At 42.9% G+C, this 12,416-nt stretch overlaps 1 protein-coding gene across 1 annotated transcript in view; it reads left to right on the forward strand.

Annotated features, from left to right (window-relative positions):
- Positions 1-7,243: 7,243 nt before the first annotated feature.
- Positions 7,244-12,416, forward strand: part of LOC139737859 (uncharacterized) — a 28,995-nt gene continuing 23,822 nt past the window's right edge. The window contains exon 1 of the mRNA XM_071648528.1: positions 7,244-7,433. The gene's annotated coding sequence lies outside the window, so the exon portion shown is untranslated. The remainder of the gene's footprint in view (positions 7,434-12,416) is intronic.

Consider the following 12,416-nt stretch of genomic DNA (forward strand, 5'->3'; position numbering starts at 1 on the left):
TCAAAACTAAGGTGTCTTACCTTGGGCACGAAGTATCGAACCTAGGAATATCGACTCAGACAGAGAAAACCGAGGCAATCAAAAACTGGCCAACACCAACAAACGTCAAAGAAGTTAGAAGCTTTCTTGGGCTAGCCTCGTATTACAGACGCTTTGTTAAGGACTTCGCCTCTATCGCGAAACCTCTTCACCAGTTAACCGAAAAGAAACGTGCCGGGCGGTTCGAATGGAGTCCCGCTTGTCAAAACGCATTCGATGAACTGAAGAATAGACTAACAACTACTCCCATCCTTGCGTACCCTACTTTAGAAGGAGAATTGATCCTTGACACTGATGCTAGCAAAGACGGTATCGGTGGGGTACTTTCTGTAGTCTTGGATGGACAAGAACGGGTTATCGCTTACGGAAGCAAAGTCCTAAGTAAAGCCGAACGTAACTACTGCGTCACGCGTAGGGAATTACTAGCAGTAGTCACTTACTTGAAGCATTTCAAACAGTACCTTTACGGTAGACATGTCAAAGTGAGAACTGACCACGGAGCCTTGCGATGGCTCACCAACTTCAAACAACCTGAGGGCCAACTAGCCCGATGGCTTGAGGTTATATCGGAGTATGACATTGAGATAGTTCATAGGGCTGGTCGTAGCCACGCCAATGCAGATGCACTTTCGAGACGACCTTGTACACAATGTGGTAGAGAAACTGAATGTGAACTTGAAACTAACGAACTAAACTTTGGTCGAACTTGTGTTATTCAGTTGTCGGATGATGGTAGTTTTGTTGAGATAAGGAAGGCTCAACTAGATGATCCAAGTCTAAGGCCAGTCATAGAGGCTTTAGAACGCGGAATTAAGCCGACAAAGGAGGAAATGTCTCCTCTCTCGTTTAGGACCAAAGTGTTGTTAGGTCACTGGGGACAGTTGCATATGTGTAATGGAGTTCTTTTCCGGAAATGGGAATCGGAAGATAGTAGGACTACTAGAGATAGACTAGTTTTGCCGAAATCTATGGTACATGAAGTTTTACAGGAACTTCACTCCGGAACTTTTGGTGGACATCTCGGGTCTACCAAAACGCTAAAGAACGCTCAGCTTCGTTATCATTGGGTCGGGATGAAAGCAGATGTTAGATCTTTCATTCGACAATGTGCCGCATGTAGTAGGCGGAAAACTTATGGGAAGAAACGAAGAGCACCGTTGCAACAGAGACAATCTGGCAGTCCGATGGAGCGGATTGCATTAGATATTTTAGGGCCCCTTCCGTTGACCTATGATGGCAATAGGTATATTTTGGTGGTAGCAGATTACTACACTAAGTTTGTTGAGGCCTATGCCATTCCTGATGAACAAGCGCATACCGTTGCGCAGAAGTTAGTAGAGGAATTTGTCTGCCGATATGGTGTACCGAAGGAAATTCATACAGATCAAGGTCGTAATTTCGAGTCGAATTTGTTTCAAGAAGTCTGTAAGCTCATAGGAGCTAAGAAAACACGAACTACTCCGTACAATCCGAAGTCAGACGGAATGATAGAACGTTTCAATAGGACACTGTTAGGAATGCTAGCCACGATGATCGACCCTCTTGAGCACCAGCAAGACTGGGATCGTTATATCCCATTTGCCACCGCTGCCTATAGAGGCACTGTTCATGAGACAATTCAAGAAACCCCGAATATGATGATGTTTGGCCGCGAGGTCACCCAACCCATAGATCAGGTAGCACAACACTCTGCCCCTGAATTACGCACAGATTACGCTGCCGAACTTAGAGACCGTATGGAAGACATCCATACACGGGTGACCAAACATGCCAAAACGAATATGACACGACAGAAGAGAAATTACGATAGGCAAACGTAAGGTGAAACTTTCAAAGTCGGACAGTTTGTGTGGCTTCGGAACGACTTTCGTAGGAAGGGTGTAAGTCCCAAACTAACTAACAGATGGGAAGGCCCATTCAGAGTCACCACTCGACTCTCTGACGTGACTTACCGCATTCAACTCACTCCCAGAAGCAAACCAAAGATAGTACATTTCGACCGTCTCAAACCCTACACAGGGGAAGAACTAGCCCCATGGCAAGAGACGTCATCAGATACCCACTTGATTGAAGGGGTTACTTCAGACCATCCAAGTGATGACGACAATGATGAAATTCTGAGTAACCTACATTCCGAACGAACCGACTTGACATCCTTCCAAACCCAACAATCCAGACGCTATCCTTTAAGGGCTAGAAGACCCCCTGACTATTTCTATTAGCCCTTCTCCCTTCCCATCACCCAGGGACTTCACCAGGCGTCGCCAAACCCGCCTGTCCTTCCCCCACCAGCAACCCCGGGAACTCCCCTTCTCCTCCCCTACCCCCACCCTGATTTCGCCGATTAAAAAAAAAAATCCTAGTCGGCGCACTTCAAATCCGACCCCGGTTGCTGTTCCAATGGACTAGGCCGGCCGGCCTACCTACTGAAGTGGCAACGGAGCCGCTTCTACCTTCGCCAGTCTCGAAGCCTGACGTCGACTTCACCCTCGTCAACCCCGAAGCCCCAGACCCCGAAGGATTGACGCTCCGTGTTTCTCGCCGGATCCCTTTTCTCTCCGCATCCTGCCGCGCCTGTGGATCTCTGCACGTCCAGTGTTCTTATTATGCGATGTATTTATCTCTGATTGATGCATGAATCTTTCTACCGTATCTATCTGTCTTCACCTTTTATCTTTCCTATTCACTCTTGTCACTTCCTTCTTTTCTCTCTCTCACCCTCTCTCTGTTTTTCTTGTATCATTCAGTGCATGTTTATATTCTCATGAGGTGTGTATATATGGAATCTATCTCTGAAGGATAGATGTTTCTACCGTATCTTTCTCTCTCCTTCTTTCCTTCCTCTCTCTTCTCCTCTTTCTGTCTCTGTTTTCTTCTATCCTTCAGTGCATGTGAATCATTTGTAACGCCACTGGAATTGATGTTTGGTGTTTTAAATGTTTAAGATTATTAATAATTTCTTCGAGGAAACCAAAACTTGTTCTCAAAATAATCACCGGAATGTGGTGAATAGAATGGCTAATTTGGTAAGTATTAGCCGTTGCTTCCTGAAGTAAGTATCGTGACGCACATTTTCACTTGAAGTTTATGGATTATGGATATTTGGTATGAATTGACTGTTTTGGAGTGTGCGTAGTTTTTGGTGTTTGATGTGACTCAGAGGAGTTTGTTATTGGATGGGTATACAGGACCCACATTCACATATTCAGGAAGCAAAGGCTAATGTCTATCAAATGGTTATGTTTTACAGATCAAAGTTGAAACTTTGATGATATTGTTATGATTGTATTTTATATTTTGGAAATAAACGAAGTGTCCTAGATTCTACACTTCCGTAAATTGTCTCCTCGAAGAAATACTTTATAAGTATGATATTGGTCTATGTTAAGTTCAGATGAATTTTAAAACTTATAAATGCGAGGACGCATTTCAGAGGGAGGAGGGCTGTGTAACGAGCCAACCTCGTTACGGTCCTCTATTAGTATAGAAACGGTTACTGTAATGCACATTGCATTCAGCAACTTCATACATTCTTTAAGGCATTGAAGAATGTTGGGAATACCCGTTTGTTATGAACTTACGGCCAAGAATATATTGGTAATTGGAGGATTTAGTATGTGTAGCGAATATTTGAGTGGTAACTTACCCCATGTTGACAGAAAAATGAAGGAATATGGAGTTTGAAGATGATGTTAAGTCCTTTACGAAGAATCCAAAACATAGCCGATAGATGCGCGTACCGCGTAGTGTTCATTCAGGGTTGTAGACCTTCCCTCGTACGTTATCATCGATATTTTGGCCCATTATCCTAATTCATATCCAAATTTCCTAAATTCACCATATTTGAGAAAAATAAGTTGCAATTACTGATATATGAACTAGCTTTTGGTGATAGAAGTGAATTTTATTATTCTTCGGAAGCTAACTCGCAAATTGATGCAAGATTGAATGCGAGCTTTGGCTTCGCATCGCTATGATGACGTAGCCACGTCAGCGTGTGATTTGGATCCTCCGTGTGTGAAAATTACTGCTATTTTGTCGATTCTGGTCAATATTAGAGAAATTTGGTTTGTTATATGTATCTGGTCATTTAGTAAATAACTCACAATTTATAAAGATGCAGATTCTTTGTTATGGAAAGTGATAGTTGTCGAGATAATAAGAGATTTGCGACGTCAAACTAGCACAAAATCTACGGAGTGCACAAGTTCAGCGCTTAGCGCATACCGTAGCTACCTCCGCGTAGTGTTTCCCGTGACGTCCGCATTAAGAGTATATAAGCAGGAGAAATTTTTAGATCGAGAGGAGACTCCCGGAGTCCTGCTCCAGGTAACGAGCTACTCTCTGCTCACTCCTCAACACACTACTTTCTTTTTCCTTCCCCCTCCCCTTATGTAGAGGAGACTCTTGGAGTTATACTCCAAGTATCGAGCATCTGCTCACTCCTCTACATCTCAACTACACCCCCCCCCCTATGTCCCCATGTAAAATGTCAACTTATATTTGAGGATCTTTCGGCAAATTCAAAAAGAGTTAGAGACATGCTTTGTATTAGTTTCATGAGATGTCATGTTAGGGATTTTGGCGAGTCAGAAACTAAGGGGAAATAGAAGAACTTATTCACACGTATAATCAAACGAAGTGTATGCATGGTTCGGTATTAGAATTTACGAATTGGCTTAGGCATGCATTAATAAAGAATGAGTATGTAACAGTGGCGATTTTGAAATGTTGTAAATGAAAGATTAAACTTTGATTTTTGTTTTTGTTGAACCTGAAATCTGAGTACTACAACCTTGTGTCTTTCTTTGTTTCTGTGTACGACTCACTTGGCTTAGTTTCTATTTTCACACACCACACAACCCATACACTTTTACTACTACACATCTACTACATACATACACACATACACACACACACACACACACACACACACACACACACACTACACATATATTCCTCTCCTTGAATATTCCATCTTCCCTCCTCGGTCATATACTTTGACCAAAGAACTCATCCCCACCGAGACATATTAGTTTCCGAAAGGTCGATTAACTCTGTATATGTTTTTACCGCTCGGACATTTTGGGCTTAACATCTCGCCCACGGAGTTGATCAATCTTTCTGGAAAACACACAACATCTACACTAATAACTCTCGGTCATATTATATTCTGTGGTAGTGGCGACAGTGTGCCCTCGACGACGAAGATCAAACAAACAAACAACTCAGAAGGGCGATACACACAACAAAAACAACGACTTTAAAAAGCCATCCAAAGCCCGCCACAATATTAATGTGACTCACAGAAGACATGGCGAGGGAACATGCAAGATATGCTGAGTCGAGGGGAAGATGCATTCCAATGTCTTTTGTTAAACATTTGCAGTATACCTTAGCAATGATTGACAGATGAGGTCATCTCAAGAATATTGGTTTGAAAGGTTTTTTTGTGGGCGTTCCCAAGTAATCTGAAGAAAAATAGAAGAACATCATTAAAATATATGGAATGTTTCTAGATATTCGTTTCACCGCAAAAGTGATTTTTAGGGTATCTAAATTAACACAAATCAACATACATTTGGATTTCAGGGCCCCTATAAGAATATTCAAAACGTTCTGTGGATGTTCTGCGGACGTCCAGAAAACCTTTATAAACCCCCTAGAACGTTCAAAAAAACGTTTTAAGAACGTCTAAAGAAGTCTTATGACCATAATCAGGGCATTTAGAGAAACTTTCATATCATTCTAGAAAGCTCAGAAAACCTTTTAATGTTTTAAATGTTTTTAAAAATGTTTTTTAAATTTTAAAATGTTTTATTTTCTATTGTGCATTAAAAAAAAGTATAGGTATGAGATTATATAGGCGCAGTCTGGGATTAACGTACCCTAATCCTAATCCTGTATAATCTAGATCCTAGCCTGTTCCTAATGTCCTACCACCTATACCTATACATCCTATTTCCATCAGTTGATCTATATGTACATTCTTTTAGGCCTACCGGTAAAGATGTTGTAATGCCTGAAGACATACGGTTACAAAAATTAAATCACGCATATACCTTAATTAGGCCTATTAACATATGAAAATACCTCTTCATAACAAAATTTTGAAGTTACGAATAACCGTAGGTACAAATGTACTATTCTTAACACAGAAAGTTTGAGCCCAGCACAAACACTTTAGATTTCAATGTCTTTCATTTATTTCCACCAGTTTTCAAATGTTCGATTTTCTTATCTGAATATTTATAAATATGCATAAATATTAATGATACAGACCATGATGAAGACGTAGCAGACCAAATAAAAACTTTTTTTAAACGTTCATCAAAGACGAAGTCGACGTAGCAGACCTCATAAAAACGCTTTGTGGACGTTTGACGAAGACGTATGATAGCAGACATAATGAAAACGTGTTTTTTTTTCTTACGTTTTCAAAAAAAAAAAAATGTTTTGCAGTATATACGAAGTCCCTGCTTTGCGACGTTGTATCACACATACGTTTTAAAAACATCCATGTTGTGAAGACGTATACGGAACCTAAAAAAAAAAAAATAACGTTTAGGTAACGTTCGGAAAACGTCATGTGTTTGCTGGATTAGTACGGATATGGTGTCGAGTTGACCAAAAGATCTTGTCGTCGCGGGGATATATGTTCCGATAAAGTACGTCTGGCTTGCACGAAATCGATCCCCTCCTATATGTCTACGGATTGAGCTACGAGGATGGATGTAAAAGTCAGAAGATGATTAAAAAAAGAAAAAATCCTCCGGACAGACGGATTAATATTTCTGCCTTGGTTTTCAGTTGACCTCAAATTGATAGGGGTTATGTCTTTATTGAGTCCCCTCCTTGCTCTGTCATAAAATGGTATTGGTGGTGCATACTATCAAGCACCAAGCTCAGTGGAGCTCCTTTGCGATTTGAAACCCAGACTTGGTACGGTACCAGCAAAGAGTACACTAGTGATCTGGGTACCAGCGTTGCGTTGGACAGGTGCACATGGTTTACTCGGTCGGTGTCTGCTTTTTCGTGGTGCACTTGCCCGCACCAGGGAGGTGGAAGAGAGCTCGCTCTTCACCTTCCTGCCTGCATGCACCGTGTCAAACTTGTTTACTACACGACGCGACAATCACGAGCGAGCGAGCGTCCTACCTAGATGTTGTGCGCATGCGCAAGAAACCTTTGCACTCGCGACGTGCCTCCAAAACATGGCTGCTCTCAGGGCTCCGATGGATATCTGCTAGCAGCGCGTTCATTGAGCTACACTTGTACGTCGGAATATCTCCAGTTTGAGCTATTTTCTCCACAGTTTTTGTCACTTGCACAATCCACTGAGCTGAGTAGCTGAGACACGCGTACTTTACATCCTTTGCTTCGTTTCGGCCGAGGTAATTATCTACTTTAAGCGAGATTTCTAGAGCTCCTGCCTAACGTGTGTTTTGCCTTTACTTTTAGTCGGTTCATATCTACCTCGCCAGCTTCTCGACTCGACTAGTAACGTTTAGGGATCGAGCTCTGTGACTGTGGCTGTGCTAAATTACTTTATAGTCACCACCGTAGAACTGCTCGACTGGGGTTAAAAGCTGGTCCTGAATATAAGTCATTAGTTTACTTTTCATGCTTACTAACTTTACTTAAAATCATAAATGTACTTTTTTTAATCCAACGAGGATGTTGGACAGTAGCCTAGATCTACCTGTTCATTGATCAAAAATTCCGTCTCAAGCGCAAGGCAGATGCCCAAGGCAAATACGGTTGGACCTACTAGTTAACCCTACTCATCGACCGCCTAATGTTTATTTGCTTGATAAGAATGTTTAACACTGAAATTCACGTAAAAAACTTGACCTACATAATTGAGAAAATCCAGCTCTATCAAATGCCGTTGTTCCCTTTTCGATTCGAAGTTTCAGTGCAAAAATATCGCCGACGAACTTGCGTGGCCTTGTTTCAGCTCCCCGCGGTAACGGCTGGAGTGTTAGTGTAAATTAACCAGTAACAGCTCCCGGACGACTTGCAAAGTTGCATGCAGTTTGTTGATGTAGACACGTGTAACTCAGTCCGGGAAACCCGCTCATGAGGACCGCCCCCGCGTATGAGGATGGTCCCTCCTCATGAGGACCTCCCCCCGCCTCATGAGGCCCCCCGGGGAACGCCTCATGAGGCCCCCCATTCACTTCTTATTCATCTCACATCTGACGTACAAATTGTCGCAACTTTGCACGGTGATTTTTTGTTACACACACATGTCCACTATCCATGATGAAAAGAAGAAAAAATCCTGTCTGTTTTTTTTTTCAAAAATCGAGTTTTAATCAACCGATGCAGAGCGCCCATCAAAACACGGGCGCCAGCGCGTTCACACAATGCAAGACTGCCGCACCTAGCGGCCTGATCCGACTAAATATTTTCGATGCTTTTTTCTGCGGCTCTCACCTCTCCGCGCACGAATCAGCCTCGTGAAGCTGAAGTCTGACATCTTTTTACACAAATTCGTAACGAGAAAAATTAAATCAGTACTAACCTGATCTTGTCCATATATTCCAAATTACAATTCCACACTGATAGAGTAGGTGGGTAGATGACATACTCCAGTTTGTTAGCAAAATAATCACTTTGTAGGTATGACGAGTTCACTTTCTTCGTCAATTCCGCCCACGATTCCGCCGTTTGGGCGCTTTTTCTGGAATCATCCCGCGACGATGTGCTGGATGCGTGATGTGATGCGATATACGTCGCGTCGCGGGATGATTCCAGAGAAAGCGCCCAAACGGTAAGCGGGCGGCGGAATCGTGGGCGGAATTGACGAAGAAAGTGAACTCGTCATACCTACAAAGTGATTATTTTGCTAACAAACTGGAGTATGTCATCTACCCACCTACTCTATCAGTGTGGAATAGTAATTTGGAATATATGGACAAGATCAGGTTAGTACTGATTTAATTTTTCTCGTTACGAATTTGTGTAAAAAGATGTCAGACTTCAGCTTCACGAGGCTGATTCGTGCGCGGAGAGGTGAGAGCCGCAGAAAAAAGCATCGAAAATATTTAGTCGGATCAGGCCGCTAGGTGCGGCAGTCTTGCATTGTGCGAACGCGCTGGCGCCCGTGTTTTGATGGGCGCTCTGCATCGGTTGATTAAAACTCGATTTTTGAAAAAAAAAACAGATAGGATTTTTTCTTCTTTTCATCATGGATAGTGGACATGTGTGTGTAACAAAAAATCACCGTGCAAAGTTGCGACAATTTGTACGTCAGATGTGAGATGAATAAGAAGTGAATGGGGGGCCTCATGAGGCGGGGGGAGGTCCTCATGAGGAGGGACCATCCTCGTACGCGGGGGCGGTCCTCATGAGCGGGTTTCCCGGACTGAACTAACTAATACCCCTTTCCCGCTGAAGAAAATCTTCCCCGGGGGCACCTGGGGGCACCCGGGGAACCCCGCAGTGTGAAAGGTCACTCGGTTGAAACCTAGGGGAAGCCTAGGTGAAACACCGATGAAATTTTGGGCAATTTTTACCCGAGAAGCGTCCTGGGTAAACACCGATAGTTCAACGGGAGATCACCCGGTGGTTCACCGAGAGCGCCCAGCGTGAAAGGTTGTCTCGGTGAAACACCGGGGAAAATATGCAGATTATGTCAAAGGTCATGTTTTGTTTCTGGTCATGCACATGTTTTCAGCTAGCTAGCGCGCACTCGACCTCCCAAATCCACACGTACAGGGTACTAGTAATTCGTGTTTGTAGACATTTTGTTACGACCAAAATCACTCCGAGAATGATCGCACAAAAGAAACAATCAACTGATGTTCAGGCGGTTTATTAACAGTGATATTGTAGGTACAGACTGGTAATCGGTTTCACATCAGTACAATAATGATCAATAAAAAACAAATATAAGTCAGTAATGGAATCACTTACGTACGCATTACACGCAATATCCCTGGAAATGTCCAAATACGATGCTCGATGCACAAACGAATGATCCGCGATGCACCGATGAATGATTCCTCTGACGTAACTCCAGAGGCACAGGTTACGATAGTCCACGGTATAGATCTGGGGTAAAATCCACGATATACGTCCACGGCGAAACGTGCAGAGTCCAAATGTTGTGACGACCACATCCAGTTGATGCGTTGAATGATGATTCACTTAATATTGTCCACCTAGGAATCCAGCCCGTCACAGCTTTGCCGTAGCAATGTCCGTTGACATTAAAAATATGGAGTCCAATGAAGGCACATTAATTCTCTGCAGGCAAAAATGTCTCCCAGGCCAAGTATCTCCACAAACATAACAGGTCAGCAGGTAACACAGGACTGACTATAACAAGTCGCTTCAGAGCCAGAAGTGACGTAACTCTCAGAGCAGAGGTGTTGGGTACTCTGCCTACTGCAGAATTTCTCTGGCTTATATACTATCCATTCACCCCCTTCTAGCACATTCTATAACTCTCTCCAACCTACTAGCCAGTCTAAGTTCCAGGAAACTTGGATGACTCACTGCCTAACTATGTACAAAACATCATTGCCAAGAATAACTACCAATCACATTGGGCTACAGGGACAGTGCCTCACTCAGCCAAATATGTTAGCACTTCCCAGAACTTTCTAGAATGGGTGAAATCATTCTAGATTGAGTGAGCTATAATGTATTTCCTGCTACATGCATGTACTGTATAGCTACATTGTATACCACCTAGAAAATTCTCCACTTATCTGGTCAGCCTGTATGTACTATATCTATACCACATAGAATGTTCTCCATTAATCTGGTCAACCTGTGTACATACACATTAAAACAACCATGCATACAGTACATCATACATGTACATAACTACTAGTGTGTACATTTGTGACACCATCCCCCATGGGAAAAAGAAAGCCTTGCCGTAGCAAGGGTTTCTTTTACCTTCACAATTTCTCATTATTATTTACAATGAATGTGAGGTAAAATCCAAGTCAAGCTACAATAATCACATACTATCACATGCCTTTTGGATAGCTGTATTAATTCCATGTTCTCTTTTCATGGATACTATTTACAATGATATTGCTTGGATTCTCGGAGCTTATACAATCATATCAAACTGTTTTGCACACATTAATGAATATGCTTAACACATACACTGGAAATGATATGCGGTGAAAACTTTTCACCTTTGATACTCTCTTCATGTTACACTCTTGACAGAGCGTCGGCAATTACATTGTTTTTGCCTGCCACATGTTTGATTTTGAGTGCATATGGCTGCGTCATCATGCTCCATCTGAACAACCTGTTGTTCTTCATTTTGAACCGGTCTAAAAAGACCAAGGGGTTGTGGTCAGTATAGACCGTGATCTCCCCTTTGCTATTTGTCAAGTACACTTCGTATTGCTGGAGGGCAAGGATGAGACTGAGAGCCTCCTTCTCAATTGTGGAGTACTTCTTCTGGTATGCGTTCAATTTTTTTGAGAAGTAGCTAACTGGTCGTTCAGTGCCTTCTTCATCTTCTTGGAGCAAAACCGCTCCCACTCCTACATCGCTAGCATCTATTGCCACCTTGAATGGCTTTGCGAAGTCAGGAGCTGCCAAAACAGGCTCATTAGCAAGGACTGCCTTTAGTTTCTCGAAGGCTCTTTGACACTCATCAGTCCATGTGTACTTCGCCTTGCCCTTCAGCAGGTTTGTTAGGGGGGTGACTACAGTGCTGAAATTCGGTACAAATTTCCTGTAGAAACCAGCCATGCCCAGAAATCTGAGCAACTCCTTCTTGGATTGGGGGATGGGAAAGCCTAGTATAGCCTCTACCTTGGCTTCTCTTGGCAATACTTGTCCCTGACCGACTACATGCCCGAGATACACCACTTTGGCCTTCGCAAATTCACTCTTTGCCAGATTAATCACCAATCCGGCCTCCCTGAGTCGATCAAAAAGTTGCCGCAAGTGTGTAATGTGCTCCTCCCACGTGTCACTGTACACTAGGATGTCATCAATGTATACTACACAATTGTCAAGTCCGGCAATGATTTGGTTCGTCAGCCGTTGGAAGGTGGCTGGAGCATTTTTCATGCCGAATGGCATTACTTTGCATTGGAACAAGCCATCTGGTGTAGCAAAGGCAGAAATCTCTCTGGCTTTGTCGGTCAAGGGCACCTGCCAGTATCCCTTAAGAAGGTCTATTTTACTGACATATGCAGAATTTCCGACCCTGTCAATGCAGTCTTCTAGTCTGGGAATGGGGAAAGAGTCTGTTTTCGTCACGGCATTCACCTTTCTGTAATCTATACAGAATCTTTGAGACCCATCCGGCTTGGGCACCATGACGATTGGGGAGCTCCAACTGCTTTTACTAGGTTCTATTATGTCATTGTCTAGCATGTATTGAA

The sequence above is a fragment of the Diadema antillarum genome, unplaced genomic scaffold, assembly GCF_040938485.1.
Source record: "Diadema antillarum isolate AM-2024a unplaced genomic scaffold, OU_Dant_1.0 seq00000710_RagTag, whole genome shotgun sequence".
NCBI classification, from domain to species: Eukaryota; Metazoa; Echinodermata; class Echinoidea; order Diadematoida; family Diadematidae; genus Diadema; species Diadema antillarum.